Here is a 20,892-nt window from a genome sequence, read left to right as displayed (position 1 = left end):
ATTATATTGCCATTTATTTGGATATATCCATTACAATGACCCTGATAAATGAATTTGCCTGGCTCAGAGAAGCTGTCAGTCTGGTCACATTCATACAGATCGCACGGAGGAGGTCCCCCAAAAAACGGCAACATTGATCCACAGGTCGGAGAGGTAGACAGCAAGGTTTAGACAAACCTCAACTGTTTCAAACCAAATGCTAGCCTCTGGGCATTGGGAAATATTGAATATTACAAAATGTTTCCGCCCGGTTTCGAACCGGGGACCTTTCGCATGTGAGGCGAACGTGATAACCACTACACTACGGAAACCTAATGTGTGGAAAACTAAGGGTGTGACTGACTTTCGCGTGTGAGGCGAACGTGATAACCACTACACTACTGAAACTACAATACAAAAAGAGGAAGTCGTGGAAAATATTAGGAATGCCCACAAGTCTACCTCACATAATATCCCAAATTGAGTACCACAGAAAGAGCCCTAATACCCATTAAAAACTAGCGGTCAAACAGGAAAATGGTTCCAATCGTTTTTCCACCATTCATATTCCCCACGGGTGATTTTAAAAACACTTGAAATAAGGGCTGTGTTTCTTGTCAGCTTACCCTGGCATGGTAAACTATTTGAATCATTATGGACCTCAGACCACACGTAGCAGGAATGTATTCAGAGCGCCCAAGCTAGCCACACATGCAGAGTGCGTTATGCGACTAAAAAAGGTAAGTCTGAATAGCAAATATTGAGAAGTGCGAAGGAAAAGCATGAATACCGAAAATGGGACCGAGTCCTAAGTGAATAGGATTACTGTCCAATTTGTTCAAATGTGTTTCCGCCCAGTCCCGAACTGGGGACCTTTCGCGTGTTAGGCGAACGTGATAACCACTACACTACGGAAACCTAATGAGTGTACTTCAAAGCGTGTGGCTGACTTTGGCTGGGTGGGACATTTATCGCTCTCACAACCTAATGAAATCAGAAATTACTTAGTCCATTAATTAAGCAATAAGGCTTGAGAAGCCGGGAATTATTGTGTGCCGCCGGCTCTTGGAACAGGCTTGGTGGTTCAAAACTTCTTCCATTTAAGAGTGATGGAAACCACTGTGTTCTTGGGTACCTTCAATGCTGCAGAAATGACCAATCATTTGAATTTACCACAGGTGGACTCCAATCAAGTTAAAGAAATATCTAAGGATGATCAATGGAAACAGGATGGACCTGAGCTCAATTTCCAGCCTCATAGCAAAGGGTCTAAAAACGTATGTATATAAGTTTTTTTTAAATATTTTTTTCATTAATAAAAACTATATGTTATCGCTTTGTCATTATGGGGTATTGTGTATAGTACCCATTAAAAACTAGCGGTCACATCAAGCAGCTGTAATGACAGAAAACAATCTACATTTTTGTTTGTTTTACCTTGGATTATATTGCCATTTATTGGATATATCCATTATAATGTCCCTGATAAATGAATTTGCCTGGGCCAGAGAAGCTGTCAGTCTGGTCACATTTATACAGATCGCACGGAGGAGGTCCCCCAAAAAACGGCAACATTGATCCACAGGTCGGAGAGGTAGACAGCAAGGTTTAGACAAACCTCAACTATTTCAAACCAAATGTTAGCCTCTGGGCATTGGGAAATATTGAATATTACAAAATCTTTCCGCACGGTTTCGAACCAGGGACCTTTCGCGTGTGAGGTAAACGTGATAACCACTACACTACAGAAACCTAATGTGTGGAAAACTAAGGGTGTGACTGACTTTCGCGTGTGAGGCGAACGTGATAACCACTACACTACTGAAACTACAATACAAAAAGAGGAAGTTGTGGAAAATATTAGGAATGCCCACAAGTCTACCTCACATAATATCCCAAATTGAGTACCACAGAAAGAGCCATAATACCCATTAAAAACTAGCGGTCAAACAGGAAAATGGTTCCAATCGTTTTTCCACCATTCATGTTCCCCACGGGGGATTTTAACAACACTTGAAATAAGGGCTGTGGCTCTTGTCGGCTTACCCTGGCATGGTAAACTATTTGAATCATTATGGACCTCAGACCACACGTAGCAGAAATGTATTCAGAGCGCCCAAGCTAGCCACACATGCAGAGTGCGTTACGCGACTAAAAAAGGTATGTCTGAATAGCAAATATTGAGAAGTGCGAAGGAAAAGCATGAATTCCGAAATTGGGACCGAGTCCTAAGTGAATAGGCTTACTGTCCAATTTTTAAAAATATGTTTCCGCCCGGTCACAAACCGGGGACCTTTCGCATGTTAAGCGAACGTGATAACCACTACACTACGGAAACCTAATGAGTGAAATTCAAAGGGTGTGGCTGACTTTGGCTGGGTGGGACATTTATCGCTCTCAGAACCTAATGAAATCAGAAATGACTTAGTCCATTAATAAAGCAATAAGGCTTGAGAAGCCGGGAATTATTGTGTGCCGCCGGCTCTTGGAACAGGCTTGGTGGTTCAAAACTTCTTCCATTTAAGAGTGATGGAAACCACTGTGTTCTTGGTTACCTTCAATGCTGCAGAAATGACCAATCATTTGAATTTACCACAGGTGGACTCCAATCAAGTTAAAGAAATATATAAGGATGATCAATGGAAAAAGGATGGACCTGAGATCAATTTCCAGCCTCATAGCAAAGGGTCTGAAAACGTATGTATATAAGTTTAAAAAAATATATTTTTTTCATTAATAAAAACTATATGTTTTCGCTTTGTCATTATGGGTTATTGTGTATAGTACCCATTAAAAACTAGCGGTCACATCAAGCAGCTGTAATGACAGAAAACAATCTACATTTTTGTTTGTTTTACCATGGATTATATTGCCATTTATTTGGATATATCCATTACAATGACCCTGATAAATGAATTTGCCTGGCTCAGAGAAGCTGTCAGTCTGGTCACATTCATACAGATCGCACGGAGGAGGTCCCCCCAAAAATGGCAACATTGATCCACAGGTCGGAGAGGTAGACAGCAAGGTTTAGACAAACCTCAACTGTTAGCATCTGGGAATTGGGAAATATTGAATATTACAAATTGTTTCCACCCGGTTTCGAACCGGGGACCTTTCACGTGTGAGGCGAACGTGATAACCACTACACTACGGAAACCTAATGTGTGGAATACTAAGGGTGTGACTGACTTTCGCGTGTGAGGCGAACGTGATAACCACTACAATACTGAAACTACAATACAAAAAGAGGAAGTTGTGGAAAATATTAGGAATGCCCACAAGTCTACCTCACATAATATCCCAAATTGAGTACCACAGAAAAAGCCATAATACCCATTAAAAACTAGCGGTCAAACAGGAAAATGGTTCCAATCGTTTTTCCACCATTCATGTTCCCCACGGGGGATTTTCAAAACACTTGAAATAAGGGCTGTGGCTCTTGTCGGCTTACCCTGGCATGGTAAACTATTTGAATCATTATGGACCTCAGACCACACGTAGCAGGAATGTATTCAGAGCGCCCAAGCTAGCCACACATGCAGAGTGCGTTACGCGACTAAAAAAGGTATGTCTGAATAGCAAATATTGAAAAGTGCGAAGGAAAAGCATGAATTCCGAAATTGGGACCAAGTCCTAAGTGAATAGGCTTACTGTCCAATTTTTTAAAATATGTTTCCGCGCGGTCTCAAACCGGGGACCTTTCGCGTGTTAAGCGAAAGTGATAACCACTACACTACGGAAACCTAATGAGTGGAATTCAAAGGGTGTGGCTGACTTTGGCTTGGTGGGACATTTATCGCGCTCAGAACCTAATGAAATCAGAAATTACTTAGTCCATTAATTAAGCAATAAGGCTTGAGAAGCCGGGAATTATTGTGTGCCGCCGGCTCTTGGAAGAGGCTTGCTTGGTGGTTCAAAACTTCTTCCATTTAAGAGTGATGGAAGCCACTGTGTTCTTGGGTACCTTCAATGCTGCAGAAATGACCAATCATTTGAATTCACCACAGGTGGACTCCTATCAAGTTGAAGAAACATCTAAGGATGATCAATGGAAACAGGATGGACCTGAGCTCAATTTCCAGCCTCATAGCAAAGGGTCTGAAAACGTATGTAAATAAGTTTTTTTTTAAATATTTTTTTCATTAATAAAAACTATATGTTATCGCTTTGTCATTATGGGGTATTGTGTATAGTACCCATTAAAAACTAGCGGTCACATCAAGCAGCTGTAATGACAGAAAACAATCTACATTTTTGTTTGTTTTACCTTGGATTATATTGCCATTTATTTGGATATATCCATTATAATGTCCCTGATAAATGAATTTGCCTGAGCCAGAGAAGCTGTCAGTCTGGTCACATTTATACAGATCGCACGGAGGAGGTCCCCCAAAAAACGGCAACATTGATCCACAGGTCGGAGAGGTAGACAGCAAGGTTTAGACAAACCTCAACTGTTTCAAACCAAATGTTAGCCTCTGGGCATTGGGAAATATTGAATATTACAAAATGCTTCCGCCCGGTTTCGAACCGGGGACCTTTCGCGTGTGAGGCGAACGTGATAACCACTACACTACAGAAACCTAATGAGTGGAATTCAAAGGGTGTGGCTGACTTTGGCTGGGTGGGACATTTATCGCTCTCAGAACCTAATGAAATCAGAAATTACTTAGTCCATTAATTAAGCAATAAGGCTTGAGAAGCCGGGAATTATTGTGTGCCGCCGGCTCTTGGAAGAGGCTTGGTGGTTCAAAACTTCTTCCATTTAAGAGTGATGGAAGCCACTGTGTTCTTGGGTACCTTCAATGCTGCAGAAATGACCAATCATTTGAATTTAGCACAGGTGGACTCCAATCAAGTTAAAGAAATATCTAAGGATGATCAATGGAAACAGGATGGACCAGAGCTCAATTTCCAGCCTCATAGCAAAGGGTCTGAAAACGTATGTAAATATGTTTTTTTTTAAATATTTTTTTCATTAATAAAAACTATATGTTATCGCTTTGTCATTATGGGGTATTGTGTATAGTACCCATTAAAAACTAGCGGTCACATCAAGCAGCTGTAATGACAGAAAATAATCTACATTTTAGTTTGTTTTACCTTGGATTATATTGCCATTTACTTGGATATATCCATTACAATGACCCTGATAAATGAATTTGCCTGGCTCAGAGAAGCTGTCAGTCTGGTCACATTCATACAGATCGCACGGAGGAGGTCCCCCAAAAAACGGCAACATTGATCCACAGGTCGGAGAGGTAGACAGCAAGGTTTAGACAAACCTCAACTGTTTCAAACCAAATGTTAGCCTCTGGGCATTGGGAAATATTGAATATTACAAAATGCTTCCGCCCTGTTTCCAACCGGGGACCTTTCGCGTGTGAGGCGAACGTGATAACCACTACACTACGGAAAACTAATGAGTGGAATTCAAAGGGTGTGGCTGACTTTGGCTGGGTGGGACGTTTATCGCTCTCAGAACCTAATGAAATCAGAAATTACTTAGTCCATTAATTAAGCAATAAGGCTTGAGAAGCCGGGAATTATTGTGTGCCGCCGGCTCTTGGAAGAGGCTTGGTGTTTCAAAACTTCTTCCATTTAAGAGTGATGGAAGCCACTGTGTTCTTGGGTACCTTCAATGCTGCAGAAATGACCAATCATTTGAATTTACCACAGGTGGACTCCAATCAAGTTGAAGAAACATCTAAGGATGATCAATGGAAACAGGATGAAACTGAGCTCAATTTCCAGCCTCATAGCAAAGGGTCTGAAAACGTATGTATATAAGTTTTTTTTTAAAATATTTTTTTCATTAATAAAAACTATATGTTATCGCTTTGTCATTATGGGGTATTGTGTATAGTACCCATTAACAACTAGCGGTCACATCAAGCAGCTGTAATGACAGAAAATAATCTAGGTAGACTGCAAGGTTTAGACAAAACTCAACTGTTTCAAACCAAATGCTAGCCTCTGGGCATTGGGAAATATTGAATATTACAAAATGTTTCCGCACGGTTTCGAAACGGGGACCTTTCGCGTGTGAGGCGAACGTGATAACCACTACACTACGGAAACCTAATGTGTGGAAAACTAAGGGTGTGACTGACTTTCGCGTGTGAGGCGAACGTGATAACCACTACACTACTGAAACTACAATACAAAAAGAGGAAGTCGAGGAAAATATTAGGAATGCCCACAAGTCTACCTCACATAATATCCCAAATTGAGTACCACAGAAAGAGCCATAATACCCATTAAAAACTAGCAGTCAAACAGGAAAATGGTTCCAATCGTTTTTCCACCATTCATATTCCCCACGGGGGATTTTAAAAACACTTGAAATAAGGGCTGTGTTTCTTGTCAGCTTACCCTGGCATGGTAAACTATTTGAATCATTATGGACCTCAGACCACACGTAGCAGGAATGTATTCAGAGCGCCCAAGCTAGCCACACATGCAGAGTACGTTACGCGACTAAAAAAGGTATGTCTGAATAGCAAATATTGAGAAGTGCGAAGGAAAAGCATGAATTCCGAAATTGGGACCGAGTCCTAAGTGAATAGGCTTACTGTCCAATTTTTTAAAATCTGTTTCCGCCCGGTCTCGAACCGGGGACCTTTCGCGTGTTAAGCGAACGTGGTAACCACTACACTACAGAAACCTAATGAGTGGAATTCAAAGGGTGTGACTGACTTTGGCTGGGTGGGACATTTATTGCTCTCAGAACCTAATGAAATCAGAAATTACTTAGTCCATTAATTAAGCAATAAGGCTTGAGAAGCCGGGAATTATTGTGTGCCGCCGGCTCTTGGAAGAGGCTTGGTGGTTCAAATCTTCTTCCATTTAAGAGTGATGGAAGCCACTGTGTTCTTGGGTACCTTCAATGCTGCAGAAATGACCAATCATTTGAATTTACCACAGGTGGACTCCTATCAAGTTAAAGAAATATCTAAGGATGATCAATGGAAACAGGATGGACCTGAGCTCAATTTCCAGCCTCATAGCAAAGGGTCTGAAAACGTATGTAAATAAGTTTTTTTTTAAATATTTTTTTCATTAATAAAAACTATATGTTATCGCTTTGTCATTATGGGGTATTGTGTATAGTACCCATTAAAAACTAGCGGTCACATCAAGCAGCTGTAATGACAGAAAACAATCTACATTTTAGTTTTTTTTTACCTTGGATTATATTGCCATTTATTTGGATATATCCATTACAATGACCTTGATAAATGAATTTGCCTGGCTCAGAGAAGCTGTCAGTCTGGTCACATTCATACAGATCGCACGGAGGAGGTCCCCCAAAAAACGGCAACATTGATCCACAGGTCGGAGAGGTAGACAGCAGGGTTTAGACAAACCTCAACTGTTACAAACCAAATGTTAGCCTATGGGCATTGGGAAATATTGAATATTACAAAATGTTTCCGCCCGGTTTCGAACCGGGGACCTTTCACGTGTGAGGCGAACGTGATAACCACTACACTACAGAAACCTAATGTGTGGAAAACTAAGGGTGTGACTGACTTTCGCGTGTGAGGCGAACGTGATAACCACTACACTACTGAGACTACAATACAAAAAGAGGAAGTCGTGGAAAATATTAGGAATGCCCACAAGTCTACCTCACATAATATCCCAAATTGAGTACCACAGAAAGAGCCATAATACCCATTAAAAACTAGCGGTCAAACAGGAAAATGCTTCCAATCGTTTTTCCACCATTCATGTTCCCCACGGGGGATTTTAAAAACACTTGAAATAAGGGCTGTGTTTCTTGTCGGCTTACCCTGGCATGGTAAACTATTTGAATCATTATGGACCTCAGACCATACATAGCAGGAATGTATGCAGAGCGCCCAAGCTAGCCACACATGCAGAGTGTGTTATGCAACTAAAAAAGGTAAGTCTGAATAGCAAATATTGAGAAGTGCGAAGAAAAAGCATGAATTCCGAAATTGGGACCGAGTCCTAAGTGAATAGGCTTACTGTCCAATTTGTTAAAATTTGTTTCGGCCCGGTCTCGAACCGGGGACCTTTCGCGTGTTAGGCGAACGTGATAACCACTACACTACGGAAACCTAATGTGAGGAAACATAAGCGTGTGGCTGACTTTGGCTGGGTGGGACATTTATCGCTCTCACAACCTAATGAAATCAGAAATTACTTAGTCCATTAATTAAGCAATAAGGCTTGAGAAGCCGGGAATTATTGTGTGCCGCCGGCTCTTGGAAGAGGCTTGGTGGTTCAAAACTTCTTCCATTTAAGAGTGATGGAAGCCACTGTGTTCTTGGGTACCTTCAATGCTGCAGAAATGACCAATCATTTGAATTTACCACAGGTGGACTCCAATCAAGTTAAAGAAATATCTAAGGATGATCAATGGAAACAGGATGGACCTGAGCTCAATTTCCAGCCTCATAGCAAAGGGTCTGAAAACGTATGTAAATAAGTTTTTTTTAAAATATTTTTTTCATTAATAAAAACTATATGTTATCGCTTTGTCATTATGGGTTATTGTGTATAGTACCCACTAAAAACTAGCCGTCACATCAAGAAGCTGTAATAACAGAAAACATTCTACATTTTTGTTTGTTTTACCTTGGATTATATTGCCATTTATTTGGATATATCCATTACAATGACCCTGATAAATGAATTTGCCTGGCTCAGAGAAGCTGTCAGTCTGGTCACATTCATTCAGATCGCACGGAGGAGGTCCCCCAAAAAACGGCAACATTGATCCACAGGTCGGAGAGGTAGACAGCAAGGTTTAGACAAACCTCAACTGTTTCAAAACAAATGCTAGCCTCTGGGCATTGGGAAATATTGAATATTACAAAATGTTTCCGCCCGGTTTCGAACCGGGGACCTTTCGCGTGTGAGGCAAACATGATAACCACTACACTACGGAAACCTAATGTGTGGAAATGTAAGGGTGTGACTGACTTTGGCTGGGTGGGACATTTATCGCTCTCAGAACCTAATGAAATCAGAAATGACTTAGTCCATTAATTAAGCAATAATGCTTGAGAAGCCGGGAATTATTGTGTGCCGCCGGCTCTTGGAAGAGGCTTGGTGGTTCAAAACTTCTTCCATTTAAGAGTGATGGAAGCCACTGTGTTCTTGGGTACCTTCAATGCTGCAGAAATGACCAATCATTTGAATTAACCACAGGTGGATTCCAATCAAGTTGAAGAAACATCTAAGGATGATCAATGGAAACAGGATGGACCTGAGCTCAATTTCCAGCCTCATATCAAAGGGTCTGAAAACGTAAGTATATACGTTTTTTTTTAAATATTTTTTTCATTAATAAAAACTATATGTTATCGCTTTGTCATTATGGGGTATTGTGTATAGTACCAATTAACAACTAGCGGTAACATCAAGCACCTGTAATGACAGAAAACAATCTACATTTTTGTTTGTTTTACCTTGGATTATATTGCCATTTATTTGGATATATCCATTATAATGACCCTGATAAATGAATTTGCCTGGCTCAGAGAAGCTGTCAGTCTGGTCACATTCATACAGATCGCACGGAGGAGGTCCCCCAAAAAACGGCAACATTGATCCACAGGTCGGAGAGGTAGACAGCAAGGTTTAGACAAACCTCAACTGTTTCAAACCAAATGTTAGCCTCTGGGCATTGGGAAATATTGAATATTACAAAATGCTTCCGCCCGGTTTCGAAACGTGGACCTTTCCCGAGTGAGGCGAACGTGATAACCACTACACTACGGAAACCTAATGAGTGGAATTCAAAGGGTGTGGCTGACTTTGGCTGGGTGGGACGTTTATCGCTCTCAGAACCTAATGAAATCAGAAATTACTTAGTCCATTAATTAAGCAATAATGCTTGAGAAGCCGGGAATTATTGTGTGCCGCCGGCTCTTGGAAGAGGCTTGGTGGTTCAAAACTTCTTCCATTTAAGAGTGATGGAAGCCACTGTGTTCTTGGGTACCTTCAATGCTGCAGAAATGACCAATCATTTGAATTAACCACAGGTGGATTCCAATCAAGTTGAAGAAACATCTAAGGATGATCAATGGAAACAGGATGGACCTGAGCTCAATTTCCAGCCTCATATCAAAGTGTCTGAAAACGTAAGTATATACGTTTTTTTTAAAATATTTTTTTCATTAATAAAAACTATATGTTATCGCTTTGTCATTATGGGGTATTGTGTATAGTACCCACAAAAAACTAGCCGTCACATCAAGAAGCTGTAATAACAGAAAACATTCTACATTTTTGTTTGTTTTACCTTGGATTAGATTGCCATTTATTTGGATATATCCATTACAATGACCCTGATAAATGAATTTGCCTGGCTCAGAGAAGCTGTCAGTCTGGTCACATTCATTCAGATCGCACGGAGGAGGTCCCCCAAAAAACGGCAACATTGATCCACAGGTCGGAGAGGTAGACAGCAAGGTTTAGACAAACCGCAACTGTTTCAAAACAAATGCTAGCCTCTGGGCATTGGGAAATATTGAATATTACAAAATGTTTCCGCCTGGTTTCGAACCGGGGACCTTTCGCGTGTGAGGCAAACATGATAACCACTACACTACAGAAACGTAATGTGTGGAAATGTAAGGGTGTGACTGACTTTGGCTGGGTGGGACATTTATCGCTCTCAGAACCTAATGAAATCAGAAATGACTTAGTCCATTAATTAAGCAATAATGCTTGAGAAGCCGGGAATTATTGTGTGCCGCCGGCTCTTGGAAGAGGCTTGGTGGTTCAAATCTTCTTCCATTTAAGAGTGATGGAAGCCACTGTGTTCTTGGGTACCTTCAATGCTGCAGAAATGACCAATCATTTGAATTTACCACAGTTGGACTCCAATCAAGTTGAAGAAACATCTAAGGATGATCAATGGAAACAGGATGGACCTGAGCTCAATTTCCAGCCTCATAGCAAAGGGTCTGAAAACGTATGTAAATAAGTTTATTTTATTTTATATTTTCTTCATTAATAAAAGCTATATGTTATCGCTTTGTCATTATGGGGTATTGTGTATAGTACCCATTAAAAACTAGCCGTCACATCAAGCAGCTGTAATGACAGAAAACAATCTACATTTTTGTTTGTTTTACCTTGGATTATATTGCCATTTATTTGGATATATCCATTACAATGACCCTGATAAATGAATTTGCCTGGCTCAGAGAAGCTGTCAGTCTGGTCACATTCATACAGATCGCACGGAGGAGGTCCCCCAAAAAACGGCAACATTGATCCACAGGTCGGAGAGGTAGACAGCAAGGTTTAGACAAACCTCAACTGTTTCAAACCAAATGTTAGCCTATGGGCATTGGGAAATATTGAATATTACAAAATGTTTCTGCCCGGTTTCGAACCGGGGACCTTTCACGTGTGAGGCGAACGTGATAACCACTACACTACGGAAACCTAATGTGTGGAAAACTAAGGGTGTGACTGACTTTCGCGTGTGAGGCGAACGTGATAACCACTACACTACTGAGACTACAATACAAAAAGAGGAAGTCGTGGAAAATATTAGGAATGCCCACAAGTCTACCTCACATAATATCCAAAATTGAGTACCACAGAAAGAGCCATAATACCCATTAAAAACTAGCGGTCAAACAGGAAAATGCTTCCAATCGTTTTTCCACCATGCATGTTCCCCACGGGGGATTTTAAAAACACTTGAAATAAGGGCTGTGGCTCTTGTCGGCTTACCCTGGCATGGTAAACTATTTGAATCATTATGGACCTCAGACCACACGTAGCAGGAATGTATTCAGAGCGCCCAAGCTAGCCACACATGCAGAGTGCGTTACGCGACTAAAAAAGGTATGTCTGAATAGCAAATATTGAGAAGTGCGAAGGAAAAGCATGAATTCCGAAATTGGGACCGAGTCCTAAGTGAATCGGCTTACTGTCCAATTTTTTAAAATATGTTTCCACCCGGTCTCGAACCGGGGACCTTTCGCATGTTAAGCGAACGTGATAACCACTACACTACGGAAACCTAATGAGTGGAATTCAAAGGGTGTGGCTGACTTTGGCTGGGTGGGACATTTATCGCTCTCAGAACCTAATGAAATCAGAAATGACTTAGTCCATTAATTAAGCAATAAGGCTTGAGAAGCCAGGAATTATTGTGTGCCTCCGGCTCTTGGAAGAGTCTTGGTGGTTCAAAAATTCTTCCATAATTATCCTGTTAAGGCTATGGCAGAATACTGCCCCCGTTGGAGAAATGCGTGCCCATAGTAAACTGACAAAAAATCTGTAAAAAATTGCTAATATATGCATATAATAAATATTATTGAATAGAAAACACTCTAAAGCTTCTAAAACCGTTCAAATTATGTCTCTATGTAAAGCAGAACTCACAGGGCATCCATTCTTCCAAACTCTTTCTGTCATCAGAAAAGTTGGCCCAACTTTGACGTCATCGCCCCCACCCTTCCCAACCAGCTACAGATCTGGAAACAGTTTCTATCTCTTCAGCGCGATGTCCTCTTTCAATGGGGCGCGTCATTGTGAAGATTGCGCGCTCCCTCACCCTTTGGCGGGGCGAAACCCTCCGGTCACGCAATAATACGTGCGCGCGTCTGCAAATTCTGTCTTTTGTTCCAAGATCCACCAAACGACGTAGGCTTCTCCTTTCGAGCGAATATCTTTTATATATGATTAAAACATGTTTTAGCTCGAATTTGAACTTAGTTTGACCAGTTTAGTCGACATATAATATGTAATTTTGAAGTTTCGATGCGCAACCCATAGATTTTTGAGTGCTTTTCAGCCGAAATTAGTCTCGTTTGATAACCCAAAGACACACATTTGAAAGGGAAACGCTGGTTTTGGTAAGTATGACTTCTTCCACGACTTCTGATCGAACAACGGCTAAGGTAAGGGAAGATTTATGTGGTTATTATGTGTTTCTGTGGACTCCGAAATAGCGAAGTCATATTGCTAATCTATGAGCGCCGTCTCATATTATTGACAAGTGAACGAATTCTGTAACGTTAAAAATAAATGTAACACAGCTGTTTTATTAAGAAGAAGTGTATCTTTCTAAGTATATGTAGAACATGTATATTTAGTCAACGTTTATGATGTGTATTTCTGTTATCTGGCAGAGTTATCATAATTTCTCCGGGCATTGTTGTAGCATTTTTTGGCCATGACCTTCTATGTAAACCGTGATTTATGGATATAATTAGCATATTATTGAAAAAAACATTAATGTACTGTATAACATGTCCTATTCCTGTCATCTGATGAAGATTTTCAAAAGGTTAGTGAATTATTTTTCTTTTAATCCTGCTTTTGTGATTGCATCTATTGTTCTACAAAATGGCTATGTAAATTAGCCTATCTTTGGTGGTGGTTTGACATAAATATGTGCTATGTTTTCGCCGTAAAACATTTTAGAAATCTGACTTGGTGGCTAGATGAACAAGGTGTTTATCTTTCATTTGAGCTATTGGACTTGTTAATGTGTGGAGGTTAAATATTTCTAAGAATATTTTTGCGTTCTGTGTGCCACTGTGTCAGTTGAGCAGTGGGGGAGGGTACCCCTAGCGGGACGTGTGGGGCCATGTAAGAGTGATGGAAACCACTGTGTTCTTGGGTACCTTCAATGCTGCAGAAATGACCAATCATTTGAATTTACCACAGGTGGACTCCAATCAAGTTGAAGAAACATCTAAGGATGTGTAGAGAAATGCTATTTCTTATGTAGGTGACCAAACTATTGTTAAGGGGGGGCTACAACTCAGAGTTGAGCCTGTGGGGTCCCCTACAGGATAGCTCCCGCATTACACTAATGGCCAAAACCAGCGCACACACACATAATCTCCTTTGTATCTTAACATTGTGTGCCCGAAGAGGATTCTACGATGACGGACAGACAACTGAGCCAATGGCGGAAGACTACAGACTACACCCCAGCTGAACCAATCCAAAGATACGATCTTCCAGAATCAACCTACTTTCTTTTCTATATATTAGTGGTGTACTGATTGTAACGGTCTCTTCTTCGTCTGCGTTTCCGTACGAACCAGCGGGAGAGCCGTAATTACGTTGTTCTAGATATCTTCACTCTGAATAAACTGTAGCTTGTCATACAATTTACCACCTTGTCTGAATCGATCCTTGACCGACTCGCCCGTCTACATATCCAATTTCTAACAGAAATGGTAGCAGAGTATAGTTTACTAACGATCCAGTCGAAGTGAGTTGATTTTGGTGTGGGGGAGGCGAGTTGGTGAAAGGACGATTCATAAAAAATATAAATAAAAGACGGGTGAAGACTTTCGGGGGAGGGCAACAATTCTGCTCAACTCGGAAAACTGATTTCAAGGTGCACCATAAAAAAATAAGGTAAGCAAAAGCCTGTTAAATCAAACTTTGCATATTGTGGTAAAGTCTGTCCAAATTTTTATCAGTTTTTCCGAGTAAGTATGAATTCTTGTGTAAATTTATAATTTGCTGACGAGTCGAAATAACAGTGTATGTGAACATATGTAGTAACGAACCGGCGACGGCCAGTGTGATTTAAATCATTGATGAGATATCAGTAAGGGGATAGCTAATTACTATTCATTAACTCTGGCGCCGAGGGGACAAATTGTAATTTTGGGACCCGTGACCCGGTCAGCACAGTCTGCTAGCTTTCAATGATGAGTGATCACTGTTTTGTCTTTGATAGTTCCGATAGGGGTCGGGAATAGAGATCAGTAGGGGATAGCTAATTACTATTCATTAAATCTGGCGCCGAGGGGACAAATTGTAATTTTGGGACCCGTGACCCGGTATGGCTCAGTCTGATAGAGATTCACCGATAGGGGTCGGACATGTGTAATAATTCTGATAGGGGTCAGCTCGATAGGGATCAGGAATAGAGATCAGTAGGGGATAGCTAATTACTATTCATTAACTCTGGCGCCGAGGGGACAAATTGTAATTTTGGGACCCGTGACCCGGTCAGCACAGTCTGATATAAATTCACTGATATAAGGATCGGCTTTCAGGGGTCAGAGATATAACGTGTTGTTTTGTCTTGTTTTGTCTATTTGTAACTGTTTATGTTATGTTATGTTAAAATGCAATGTGGTTGTAATTGTTTCCATTAAGATTGTTGGTGGTTAGATAGAGGGAGAGAGAGAGAATTATAATAAGGGATATTGGATAAATCCGAAACTTCTATATTGTATGTACCTATGTTAATAGGTACATGTATAAATGTATAATCAGGAATGAAATGACTGATGTATAATTGAAATAATACCTGAATATAATATTTAAATATTGAGACTAAATAGTCGAATAGATCCCTTGGTTGTGCGCTCCATAATGCTATACAAACCCATGCGTTTTTTCTCAACCTGAATATACGAAGGAGAAGCTCTGAGATAAGGCAGAGTACGAGCAATAGTGTCTCTTCGAATACATCGTGGGTATTAATCAACGTCGGGCGAAGTATATGCTAACTATATTCAGATGGAAGGAGAGAATTTCGATTAAAACTACGATTAAATTCCGATTGAATTAAATTAAATTACGTTTAAAGCAAATTCACAATGGCGACCCCCAATACTCCAAAGCTGAGGTTTAATGAGTTCCTAGAACAAAAAATTGAATATAGATCAGGGGGAAAGGAACGATGGACGCCTATAAAGAAAGTTTGGGAGGGATTGAAGTTAAGATGGACACAAGCAGGTTATCTAGGGGGGTGGCCGCCAACAGGGGCCCAGCTGAAAACAATGGAATGTGAGTTGAGAGGGACGTAGCAGGAGGCCAGAGACAAGGAAGTTGAAAGAAATAAAAACCATGTATTTAAGAACCAAGGGACCAAACAGAGAATGAATAGAAGGCGGGGCCATTGCGTCTCCCACTGGTCTGCTTACTGGCGTAAATGAAGATTTGTAAGAATCAAATCCTGTGCATGAAACACGCTTGATATTCAGTCGGGGACTAATATCGATATGAATGAGGTCGGGGACAAAGCGAGTGTGGTACATTAGGTATTTCAGTTGGAGCTGGAACCGGTGAGAATGTTGAAAAAGTCGCAGGCTTGCTGATGAGATTTATACCATAGAATATTGAGGGGGGTGCATGACTGTTGGAAAGAGTGTTAAACTCTATTAACGCAAATTTCTTTTTGCGGATTTATATTATGAGGTTTGAACTATACTAATGTTGTAGAATTACATAATCAACATCTGAACATACTTACGTTAAACATTAATTGAGCCACTGAGTAATAGATAAGCTGTACACTAGGTACGGGGCGAAGGGTGTGGTCGATGTAAGACGGGAGTGGTGTTCTAACCAAATTATTTAGTTATTTTAATTCATTTACACAAGTACTTCCCGGGTATTGATTTTGGTTTGATTGTTCAGATAACATCATTGAAATTAAACAGGAGGTCAAGGTATACTAACATTAGAATCTGTTTTCATTATGGAGAACAATGAAAGGCCCGCAGAGTGGATTGCAGGCTGAGGTTTTTATGTTAAAGGGACAGTGCACATTTATCACAGTTGTGTGTGTCTGTCTAATGGCTGGGTATTTAAGAAGTATTTTGGGGAGACAATTTGGAGAAACACGAATAAGACATGAAACATCGAGACAAATTATTTGAGTTTGAGGGGATTATCATAATTTTTAGGTTTTGTTTTTGTAGTAAATGTTTGGGGTAAGGGGATTTCCATGTTCCCAGAGACATGATATTTTAAAGAGGCACGCTCACATATGGAACCTTTATGAGTTATTTTATTTTATGAGTTTTAATTACACAAGTGATTTTTATTTTAAGGATAAAGGGTTCTTTAATATGTCTAATATGGTATGGAACACAAATGTGGGGGGATGGTGTAACCCGTGACCGGATTTCATGGCTCTCTCGGGTGGTCTGATCAGCCACAAGGGGGTACCATTTGAATAATACATTTGTGGTCATGGGTAATACTGTTTAAAAAAAATAAAAATAATAATAATTATAGTGGAGTTTACTTAACCTATATAAAGACTTTAGTAATTGCCACCATAGACATGTTTTTCTAAAAATAAAAATCCATGAGTTTAGATAAAGCCAAACATTGAGACATTTAGTTAAAATGTGGAAACATGGGAAAAGGCAGACAGATGAGCCCTCCCCCGCACTGCAGAGACCTTGACGGTTGGAGAGCAGAGAGGAGAGGTTTTAGAAGGGAGCCAGGACGAGCAAAGATAACGGAGTGTGTAGATAACAGTCACTGAGTGAAGACAAAAGGGAGAATTGGACATGTGGAAAATTTAAAGGGGCGCTCCTACATGATAATGTCAGAACAGAAGGATAATATACTAATCTTACCTAAGTCATTATTTAGAGTAGGTAAAGTTGTTACCTGGGCAAAGCCAGGTATCAAAAGGGGGATAGGTAAATTGTGGTCTAGGATAGGATGGGGCCTATTGGATAAACTAATATTTTTTTAAATGTAGCTAACAAATGGGATTAGAAGTTAAAGATAGAATCAGATAAAACATGAGAAACTGTTTGTTAACCAAGCCTGTATGTCCAGCATTTTATGCATTATAGGTGAACTGCAGGTGAAGTCACTCAATCCAGTCCCAGAGGCTTGTTGGGGTCCAAGGTCTCCTGGTGACAGCTAGCTGAAAGAGCTACCCGGATTCATATCGCACGGTGGGAGGGTAAGACACACTGACACTATCGAACAATAAACAGTGTTCGAGAGGAGAACTGGAATTAACAGAATTCCGGGGGCCATCTCTCGAATGAAGAAAATCCTCCCTGTCCTGTCACCCCTGTTTTTGTTCATAGAAGTGAAGATGTGTCTGGCTCTTGCTAAGTGATGTGTTCTCGGGGAAAGGGTGGGGCTTCACATGGAAGCTGTTTGTCTGAGCTGTCTTATCGTGGGTGACATCCCAAATAACACAGCTCCGGATGAATCAGTACCCGAAGCCTCAGCTGGTTTGACCACCCTGGCTCACGGGTTGACAGAAAACACTGGGGTGGATACTTCTCTGATTAATGGGGTTTGATAGTATGTTTAGAAAATGGGGAAAATATTATGATCACTGTACTATGGGCTACATTCACCTGTGTGACTGTTTTAGTTTTATGGGGCTGTTGTCTAATTCCCTGTGTATGAGGCCTTATTTCCAGGACTCTGGAGAAATCGATGGAAATAGATGGTGATGTACCAGCGGATTCCAGGTTCTGACCCGTGGAATGCTGAATGTATGTCTACAGAACAAGTGGACGAAAATTATAAATGAAATTATATTAAATTGGGAGGGTGTCCGTATGGGGATTACAGGATAACCGACTTGGGACAGTTCTGGGATTGGAAGAGAGGGTATCCTTAAAGCAGAGGGGATCCCACAAAGGTGGATAGGTTTTCCATGATATGGGAAAACCTGGGAGCACTGTTGAACTTTGTAAAGGTGATGAAATCTTGCTAACCATCAAAACGATTAAGCTCTCTGATGCAGGCACTTACACCCTCGGACTACAAAGGACCGGGACAGACACGATGGGTGTGTTTTCTATTAAGGTGTTGCCAAAACCAGAGGTCCCAGATGAACCAGGGCCAGACACACTCCTCTACCACCCCTGGACCGAACCTGCCACCACTGTGTTAAAAATCCCATTCAGGTAATTAATGTTAGAGACTATTCAGCTATTGATCAATTAGGCACTGAGACTGGTGTTATTGGTAGGGACAATTTGTGGCTTTCTTATATGAGGTATACAGTTAAGACCCTGAAAAGAAAGGACTGCATGAGTTACATGAAACATTGGTCATGATACACCTGTTCTGGCTACACACCCATTTGCTATAGGAGAAGGAGAGGGGTGGTTGTGTATTCTGAGAGGTTTTTACCTGGTTGAGGCCAATTCAACTCTCTGTTCCTCTTTGAGCCTTGTGTTTCCTACAGTACCTCCTCATCGGGCCCCTTGGGCTGTTGAGGCATATGAGGGCAATTACAGTTGCATCACGGGTACAGGTAATGGCATTGATTATGGGAGATTGCCTGAAGCTGATTGCAGTAGTAACATAACCATTAATTCCACTTGGCCAGTTACAGGCCTAAACCAAACTAGTGGTCTGGCTGATGTGTGGTGGATCTGTGGACCCAAAAGAGTGCTGAGACCCATTCTTAGAGGAGACTGGCAAGGTACGTGTGCTCTGACCAGTTTGATAATTCCACTGACCATTGTTGATGTTACTGCTGAACAGTTGTTGGGTTCTGTATCCAGGGGACCTGAAAACATTCCATCCCATGGGAGACATAGAAGTAGTGCTCCATGGACAGAGGATGTAGTTGACATACACACTAACCTGTTGGGAGTGCCCGTGGGGGTTCCTCATGAGCTTCAGGCCTTGGGCAGGAATGATGGATTATAGGTCCAGCCATAGTGGATGCAAGACAGACTGCATGGATTCATTACATCTACTATGATCAACAGCGTTTTGTTAATTACCCCCGTGATGCACTCACTGGTATGTCTGAACAGTTTGAGGCCACATCTAGGGTTGCCAGACAGAATAGACTTGCTTTGGATATGCTTCTTGCCAGTCAGGGGGGCGTATGCAAGATGTTCGGTGAACAATGTTGCACGTATATTCCTAATAACACCAGTCCAGATGGTAGTATATCTAAGGCCCTTAGTGGGCTTGATGCACTATCTGCTGAGATGAGGACCATGGCGGGGGTGGAGGAGTCTGGCCTGTTCTCTTGAGTGGGAGCCTGATTTTGGTAAGTACACTAGAATGGTGGTTACTGGATTTCTGACCCTAATTTTTGTATTTTTGTTATTTGATGTAGTGTGCTGCTTGCATCATACCGTGTTTCAAGAAGTCTGTTACAGATGTGGTGAAGGCTTCAGGCATGATGATGCCTTTGCTTGATGCTCCAGTTGGAGATGCTGATACTGAAGCATGCTTTCAGGGGAGGATGAGACTGACTGAGGATGACCCATGGTATGCTGTGGGTGAGGTAGTAGAATAAATCTTACACCACCACAGTTCCTTGTTATACATCTTTATGATGGGTTTTCTTTCCAGTATGTTTGTTCTCCCTGTTGTGAAGGTTTCGAGTCCCTGGGTGGCATGAAGCCCAACTGGTGCAGGATAGGAGTAGCTGAGAGGACCAGATGGTTTATAATAATGCTTTGCTTTGCTTTACTCTGTTTCCATGACCAAAGTTTTATCCGGTATCTTACATGTCAATAAACAATAAAGTGTTATCCTGTTTTTGCTAAGTGACACCCTTGTGGGTGTCAAAAGGGGGACTTAAATTTCACACCATTTTTTTTTGTTCTGTTTTTGAATGAGCTGTTCTCTTTTTGACATGAAGGTATTTTAAACTCTGTGACTGTTATATGATTCATTGCTGAATTTTTGTTCACACCCTTGGGGGTGTGAAAAAGAGGGATTATTGGTTCCTGTGTTTTACATTATAGCCATTACCATATATATGATTGAATATTATCTGCTGTTGGCTTGTGTTGATGTATGCAAGTGTTATGCAACATAGCTGACTTGAAACATTGTTAAAAGTGTCAGTGCCAGGGGACTTTCTCATGCTGGAAAAATACAGAAGGGAGGGCACATTCAGAGCGTGGGGTTGCGAGAACAAGCGTTTTTTTTTGTTAGATAACAGGAGCCAGGTGCGTGATAACGGTATGGAGCATGAGAGCCTGGCTGCAACTTCTCTTATGACATTCCAGAATCGCATTGCAGTAGATATGCTACTGGCGGAGAAAGGTGGAGCTTGTACTATGTTTGGTGAACAGTGTTGCACTTTCATCCCTAGTAACACAGCCTCCGATGGTAGCTTGACCATGGCCCTAGAAGGTTTGAGGACGCTTAATGGTAAAATGAAATCTCATTCTGGGA

General features: G+C 41.1%; 10 non-coding genes across 10 annotated transcripts; all 10 read right to left on the bottom strand.

Moving 5' to 3' along the window:
- Window positions 1-238: 238 nt before the first annotated feature.
- trnav-cac (transfer RNA valine (anticodon CAC)) lies at window positions 239-311 on the bottom strand. The gene has a single exon. It is a non-coding gene; the product is annotated as a tRNA-Val (tRNA).
- A 513-nt stretch (window positions 312-824) lies between these two features.
- trnav-aac (transfer RNA valine (anticodon AAC)) lies at window positions 825-897 on the bottom strand. The gene has a single exon. It is a non-coding gene; the product is annotated as a tRNA-Val (tRNA).
- A 2,169-nt stretch (window positions 898-3,066) lies between these two features.
- trnav-cac (transfer RNA valine (anticodon CAC)) lies at window positions 3,067-3,139 on the bottom strand. The gene has a single exon. It is a non-coding gene; the product is annotated as a tRNA-Val (tRNA).
- A 1,353-nt stretch (window positions 3,140-4,492) lies between these two features.
- trnav-cac (transfer RNA valine (anticodon CAC)) lies at window positions 4,493-4,565 on the bottom strand. The gene has a single exon. It is a non-coding gene; the product is annotated as a tRNA-Val (tRNA).
- Window positions 4,566-6,576: 2,011 nt separating this feature from the next.
- trnav-aac (transfer RNA valine (anticodon AAC)) lies at window positions 6,577-6,649 on the bottom strand. The gene has a single exon. It is a non-coding gene; the product is annotated as a tRNA-Val (tRNA).
- A 764-nt stretch (window positions 6,650-7,413) lies between these two features.
- On the bottom strand, window positions 7,414-7,486 carry trnav-cac (transfer RNA valine (anticodon CAC)). Its single transcript has one exon. It is a non-coding gene; the product is annotated as a tRNA-Val (tRNA).
- Window positions 7,487-7,999: 513 nt separating this feature from the next.
- On the bottom strand, window positions 8,000-8,072 carry trnav-aac (transfer RNA valine (anticodon AAC)). Its single transcript has one exon. It is a non-coding gene; the product is annotated as a tRNA-Val (tRNA).
- Window positions 8,073-8,835: 763 nt separating this feature from the next.
- On the bottom strand, window positions 8,836-8,908 carry trnav-cac (transfer RNA valine (anticodon CAC)). The gene has a single exon. It is a non-coding gene; the product is annotated as a tRNA-Val (tRNA).
- A 2,437-nt stretch (window positions 8,909-11,345) lies between these two features.
- Window positions 11,346-11,418, bottom strand: trnav-cac (transfer RNA valine (anticodon CAC)). Its single transcript has one exon. It is a non-coding gene; the product is annotated as a tRNA-Val (tRNA).
- A 513-nt stretch (window positions 11,419-11,931) lies between these two features.
- trnav-aac (transfer RNA valine (anticodon AAC)) lies at window positions 11,932-12,004 on the bottom strand. Its single transcript has one exon. It is a non-coding gene; the product is annotated as a tRNA-Val (tRNA).
- Between the last annotated feature and the right edge of the window lie 8,888 nt (window positions 12,005-20,892).

Source organism: Oncorhynchus kisutch, unplaced genomic scaffold (genome assembly GCF_002021735.2).
Source record: "Oncorhynchus kisutch isolate 150728-3 unplaced genomic scaffold, Okis_V2 scaffold998, whole genome shotgun sequence".
In the NCBI taxonomy this organism is placed as follows: Eukaryota; Metazoa; Chordata; class Actinopteri; order Salmoniformes; family Salmonidae; genus Oncorhynchus; species Oncorhynchus kisutch.
This window is presented reverse-complemented; position numbering and strand designations above follow the sequence as displayed.